Raw genomic sequence first — 7500 nt, 5'->3', positions numbered from 1 at the left:
ATAAATATATATATACATATATATATATATATATATATGTGTGTGTGTGATTAAAATTAATAGGTTAACAGATATATGAATAAACAAGTAAATTAAAAAATGATAAATAAACAAGTAAATCAATGCATAAATATGATTAATGAAATGAAAAAATAAATTAAATAATAAATTAATAAACAAACAAATAAAGTAAATGTAGAGTTCAATCACTACTGGCTAGTCTCTCCATCCCTGTAAAGTGGACAACTTGCACACATTCAGGTGCTTTGTCACCAACAGAAATCTTTTTAAATTTCCTTTGAATATTCCCAAGATTCACCTTTTAATCAAGACCTGAATTAATCACTGAACTGAAATTTGACGGACTTACAAGAGTGACCAAAGTCCCAGGAATCTTACGAGTACACTGTACAGAAACTGTACTGTATAAATACCTATTCCCGTATTTCCTAACAGAGCTATAACTGTATCTGAAAGTGTATAATTTCACCCGGAAATGTATGCATGGTACTTAAATAGATATACACAGAAGTATTATAAGATTTTTTACCACCATATTTTCCGTAAAATTTACGGATTACTTTTTGACAGTGTAGTCAACCCTCTCGAAATACAAGGGCAATTTCTTTCTCTATGGGTTGTAATGATGAAGTCACTAACAACATCCCACTCTGAGCTCTCTCTTTTATATAGATATCACTTTTATTACGAATAAAATCGCCTGGCGCCAGACAAACTAGACCAGGTGTTGACTTTGCATGCTGTCGGTCTTTATAAAAAGAAGTGGTCGTTATTGGTAGTAATTGGGTCACAAAAGTGAAATGCTTTGGAAGTACCGACTAGCCCTCTATCTTACCAAATTAGTATTTCAATTTTTGTACGACACTGGGCCTGTGAACTGAATCCCTAGTGAAATTGCAGGAGAAATTCACCTGATCTGACCTGATTGGCCTGATCTGAACTAGCCTGACCTGACCTGATCTAATTCAATCTAACTTATCATAATCAAACCTAAACGTATATCAATTGAGATTGTAAGTAAAATATTTACTAGCAATAGAAACACAATTACTTTTAACTTCCTTCTTTCCGTTTTGCTACTATGCTAAAATCTTTCCTTCACTACCTTCATGGCCTCACTTTTTCGGCGCGATATTATTCCCATGGATGGAGCACCGTCGTTTATCCTGAGTTTCCGTCCCATACCAATAGGGCGTCCCACACCTTAATAAGATCACGTGGTCACAACCAAAATCTATCACTATTGTCACTGCCTGATTAAAATATTTTCAAGCGGTAAAGCGCAACATCAACAGAACGAAATCACCCGGTGTTAATCAGAACAAAACCTATGAACTATGCCACCAGGCTGAAGGAGTTGAATTATTTAGTTTCCAATGGCAGTCGGCTGATTGGTTGATTTGGATGCCTCTAGGTACCGAGTTTCCCGCCTCTCGTCATGATTGCTTACTCAGCACTTGGCTTAGTCAGCTCTCACGAGTACTTTCGGCGTAGGATTTCACCACTTCTCCACTTATCGCGTCCCACATGCTGCAGGAGAGGTTTCGCCGTGTGTAAAGGGTGAGGAGATCCAATTAATAATGATGGTTAGGAGATCGCTTGTACCGGGGTTATATATAAATAAAGTTTTCGCTCTTATGAAATACTGTTGAAAAGAATAACGAGTTAATAGGACTTGTGGAGTTAACAGCAAATTTAATCAAGAATACTATTTACGTCACTACATCTGTAAACAAATTTCTTAAGTTCTCATATTAATTGGTCTTAAGTTGTTTGTTATATGGCCGTTGTTAATACAAGCAATACTGTTGATGCTATGGGATTCGAGAGAAAAAGGTTGCGTTTAATAAAAGTTTAGTCTAGAATTTAACAACTGGCAGTCTTGTTGATGGGCACTGGATTCTTTTGTAACGCAGCTGCTGCACACGAGAATCAACCAATTTTAGTCTAGAAAAATATGAATGAAATACCATCGCCATTTGTCAAAATGATACTCTTGGTTCCCTATAGTGATAAATCACGGTATCATTTGTAACTTGCCTGTTGAAAAAACTACCTTACGAAAAGCTAAGTAAGGGTTCAAAGAGGTCAACAGTGGAATAAAGAAATGAGAAATGTAAAAGTATCTATTACTTGAGTGTATCCATTACATATGTAAGTAATACTGTGGATGTCAAAAAAATTTAACGACTAGAATAGGGAGTAAATTTTAATTGCACTAAAGAAACAACAACGTAAAAATGTCCAATGCCTTCACTGTCCGTCTGAAATTAGTTTTTCGGCTATATTTCTTGCTCCCTGATGAACGAAGGATCTAAATGTTGACAGTAAGACACGCAACGGGCCAGGAAGAACTCAAATCGCGATAAGGAAATTCTTTCTAGCGGATCATCCTCACAAGAACACAGGAACCCTTGAATGAACGGACGGAGTGCGGAATGGGGGAGTGGGCCGGGTGTGTGACGTCAGGGGTCAGAAGTGGGTTTGTTTTGGGCGGGAAGCAAGCTGCGCCCACAAGCACGCCCTTTCATCCCGCCTGACTCCTCGCCCAAACAATTACCCCGGTTGTCTTTCGCAGATACCACGTTGAAGTAGCGCGAACTCAATCCAGGTTGTTTATCATTTTGGTGTTAGATGCATGTGTTTACACATGCAGACGCTATCTTGTGTCCATATGTTGCATCCGGTGTCTAAACATTGCGAAAGGGTTATAAACATGGTGAAGGCTCGTCCACTGGTCTGTCGTGTGTTTGCGTCCTAAGCAAGGCCGTTGCTACCATCCACTCCGAAGTGAATCATGGGCATCACCTTCCCGCATCACTGATCTTGAAGAGATCCCAAGCTGTTTACGATTAGGCTACTAGTCTATCAGATCGCACACACAGTATAAACACACATGGACAAACATAAGTGTTCACCAAAGAATACGTGCGTGTTCACACACGCACGAACGCACGTACAGAAACACCCTTCCTCAAATACATACACTACACATACAGACGTACACGTACACATGTATATGCAATTGCATGTGCAAGTGTAGACAAACATAAAACAAACAATCATACACGGACCCACAAAACTCGTATTCACAAACTCATGCGCGCGCGTGCGCGCACACACATATATACACACGCGCGCGCACGCGCACACACACACACACACACACACACACACACACACACACACACACACACACACACACACACACACACACACACACACACACACACACACACACACACACACACACACACACACACACACACACACACACACACACACACACACACACACACACACACACACACACACACACACACACACACACGCACACACACACACACACACACACACACACACACACACACACACACACACACACACACACACACACACACACACGCTTACACACACACACACATACACATTCACACCCACACAGTCATGCGCGCGCACACACACACACACACACACACACACACACACACACACACACACACACACACACACACACACACACCGACTCGGTGGTACAGTTGGTAGAGCGCTGAACTGGGAAGCAGAAGTGCTCCCAGTAACCAGTTCGAATCCTGCCCAGGGCCGAAATTATTTCGGTATCGCTGTGCCTCGGGTCGTTACTCTGACTCTCGTGGGCGGGGAGTTGGGTGTGTGTGTGTGTGTGTGCAAGGTCATAGCATTACCCATAGATCGGACCTACGAGCTCTGAGCTCTCTTCCAGGAGGGAAATAGCTGTCGATCACGAGTCCAACACGTGATCCAAAGACCAAGTTAATACAAAGACCGAGTGAATACACACACACACACACACACACACACACACACACAAACACACACGCTTCCACACACACATACACACACACGCTTCCACACTCACACACATACACATCCACACAGTCACGCACGCACACACACACACACACACACACATAGACACAGACACACACACACACACACACACACACACACACACACACACACACACACACACACACATAGACACAGACACACACACACACACACAGGCACACATATACATACGCACACATTCAAATGCACACATATACACACGCAAGTGCACAAACACACACACACACACATATACACACACGCACACACACACAAACATACACACACAATAACACTTATATTGACATTTACACACAATTCACACTCGCACAAACGATATCGTTCACACACTCACTCATTCTCACCCTCATATTCACTCACATGCATACACACACGCACATACACACAAATAGACAAATATAAACACACTAGTGCGCGCGAGCGCACGCACGCACGTGCACACCCATAAACACACACACACACACACACACACACACACACACACACACACACACACACACACACACACACACACAATGTGGCGCTGTGGTTATAGTTTTCGCCTGCCACTACGGCGGTCCGGGTTCGACTCCCGCCGAGGGCTGAAATAATTTCAGTAGTACTGTGCTGCGGGATGCTACTCCAACTTTCGTGGGCGGGGAGTTGGGTTATGTGTGTTCGTGTAAGGTCACAGCATTATCCATGGATCGGTGATACGAACTCTGAGCTCTCATCCGGGAGGTTAATAACTGTTGATCACGAGTCCAACACGTGATCCAAGACAATGGTGAATCACACACACACACACACACACACACACACACACACACACACACACACACACACACACACACACACACACACACACACACACACACACACACAAATACACACACATATTCATACGCTCACATTCACGCACATTCACATGCAGACGTGCATATACACAAACATGAACACAAACACACTCATACGTACACCCATACACTTACACACTTACACACATTCTCTCTCTCTCTCTCTCTCTCACACACACACACACACACACACACACACACACACACACACACACACACACACACACACACACACACACACACACACTCATAAAAAAGACTCGGTGGCGCAGTGGTTAGAGTTTCAGGCCACTACCACGGTGGTCCGAGTTCGAATCCCGCCCAGGGACGAAACTCTTTGAATATCGCTGCGCTGCGAGTCGTTACTCTAACTCTCGTGGTCGGAGTTGGGTGTGTGTGTGCGTATAAGGTCACAGCATTACCCATAGATCGGTTATATATAAGCTTTGAGCTGTTTTCTGGGAGGAAAATAGCTGTCTTTCACGAGTCCAACACGTGATCCAAGACCATGGTGAATCACACACACACACGTGCGCTCGCTCAGGCACACATGCAGAAAACAAGTTAAACAGATAAGCAGGCATGTAGACAGGCAGACACAAAGGAAAGCAAGTAAGTAGGCAGGTACAAAGGGGGGTAATCAGGCAGGGAGACAGGTAGGCTGTAAGGAAATCAGGCAGGAAGACTGGCAGGCAAGCAAACTGGCAAACTAACACTGTAGGCTGAAAGACGAAGTATGTTGGCTTACAGATAAATAGAAAGGCAGGCAGGCATGTAGGTAGGCAGACAGGCACTGAAGTAGACATATACGTAAATAGATAGGTATGGAGGTAGGCAGGCAGACAGGTAGGCAAGTAGGCAGGTGGACATGCAGGCAGATGGCAGGCAGGTAAACAGGTAGTACACAAGTGGACAGGTAGGAAGATATGCAGGTAGACAGTTAGACAGACAGACATACAAAAGTAAAGGCAAATAATCAAACAGGCAACCAGGCAACAGGCAATCAGTTAAAAAGCAGGCAGACACAATGAGAGATGAGCAGGTAGGAAGGCAGGCAGTGGGGAAAGCCTGCATGTTTATTGGCAGGTTGGCAAGTGATCTGATAGGCATGCAGGAGGGCAGGCAAATAAAAAACAAGAAAGGAGAGACAGACATGGAGGTAGAAAGCAAGCATGAAGGGAGGCTGGCATTCAAACGGAAAGGCAATTATGCAATTAGGCAGGCAAAATAAGATGCAGGAAAGCAGGCAGGCAGGCAGGCAGGCAGGCGAACAGAAAGACAAGTAGGCAGGTATGGAGGTAAAAAGGAAGGCAGGCAGTATGTGGAAAGAAAGATAGACAAGAAAAAGACAGGCAGGCAAGCAGGGAGGCAGGCAGGCAGACAGCCAGCCAGGAACGAAGGTAGACATGCAGGCATGTAGGCAAACAGAATGGAAGGTGGGCAGGCAAAACTGAAAGCAGGCAGGCAGGTAGGTAGGTAACCAGACAGGCAGGCATGTTGAAACGTCATACAAACGAGCAGGCAGGCAGAAACAAAGGAAGGTAAGTAGCCAAATACAAAGAAAGGTAAGCAAGCAGGCACTCACAAATGGTGGTTAGCAGGCAGGGAGGTAGGCAGGGAGGAAAGCAGTGAGGAAGGCCGACAGGTATGCTGGCAGGCAGGGAAGCAGGTATGCTAAACAGGTAGGCAGGAAGGCGGGCAGGCAGAATGGCAGGTAAAAAGTAGAAAAAAAAATGCAGGCAGGCAGAAAGGAAAAAAGATATGCAGGCAAGCAGAAAGGAAAGTAGGAAGCTTAAATGCATGAAGGAATGTAGACATAAAGGAAGGCAGACATTAAATGCAGCAGATATAATATATAAAGACAAAAGCAAACAGGCATGAAGGCATGGGGGGCACGAAGGCAGGTTAGCATAAAGCCATGAAGACATGATATCATGTGGGGATGAGGACATGAAAGGTAACAGACATAAATGGAGACAGGAATGAAGACAGGAAGGTATAGACAGGCAGAAATGAAGGCAGGTAGTCATGGAAACGAGAAAGCATGAAGGAAGGTAAGAATGAAGGAGAGAAAGGAGGCAGGCATGAAGGCAGGCAGGTGTGAAGACAGGCAAGCTTGAAGGCTGGCAGACATGAACGCAGACAAGCATGAAGAAAATCTGGCATGTAGAGAGGCAGGTATGAAGATATGAAAGTATGACGGCAGGCAGTTATGAAGCCAGGCAGGCAGGCATGAAGACAAGTAGGCATGAAGAGAGGGAGTCATGACGCTGCTAGGCATGAATGCAGGCAGCCATGAAAGAAGGTAGGGTGAAGGCAAACAGGCATGAAGGCAAGAAGGCATAATATGGCCAGACTCGAGGGTAGGCAGACAAGGAGGGGAGGGATGACGGTAGGTAGGCATGAAGATATATAGGCAGGCAGGCATAAAGGTAGACAGGTATAAAGACAGACAGGTATAAAGGCTGACCAATATAAAGGCAGGCAAGTATAAAGGCAGGCAAGTATAAATCCAGGCTGGCATAAAGGCTTGCAAACATGAGGGCAGGGAACCATGTAGGCAGGCAGACATAAAGACATAAAGGCAGGCACGCAGGTAAACATGAAGGCATGTAGACACGAAGGATGCAGGCATAAAAGTAGGCAGGCATGAAAGGGAGCAGGTACGAGGGTAGGCAGGCATAGAGGCTTCTGGGCATGAGAGCAGCCATTGATGCTTGCAGGTACAAGGCAGGTAGGCAGGCATGAAGGC

The 7500-nt window shown here is 44.7% G+C and overlaps 1 protein-coding gene across 2 annotated transcripts in view; it reads right to left on the bottom strand.

Moving 5' to 3' along the window:
• Positions 1 to 7500, bottom strand: part of LOC143027373 (uncharacterized) — a 42301-nt gene that overhangs the window by 33626 nt on the left and 1175 nt on the right. The gene's annotated exons all lie outside the window — the stretch shown is intronic.

This window comes from Oratosquilla oratoria, chromosome 1, assembly GCF_046742065.1.
Source record: "Oratosquilla oratoria isolate Oo_2021 chromosome 1, ASM4674206v1, whole genome shotgun sequence".
Lineage (NCBI taxonomy): Eukaryota > Metazoa > Arthropoda > Malacostraca > Stomatopoda > Squillidae > Oratosquilla > Oratosquilla oratoria.
Note: the sequence above shows the minus strand (reverse complement) of the source record. Positions and strands in the feature narration are given on the sequence as shown.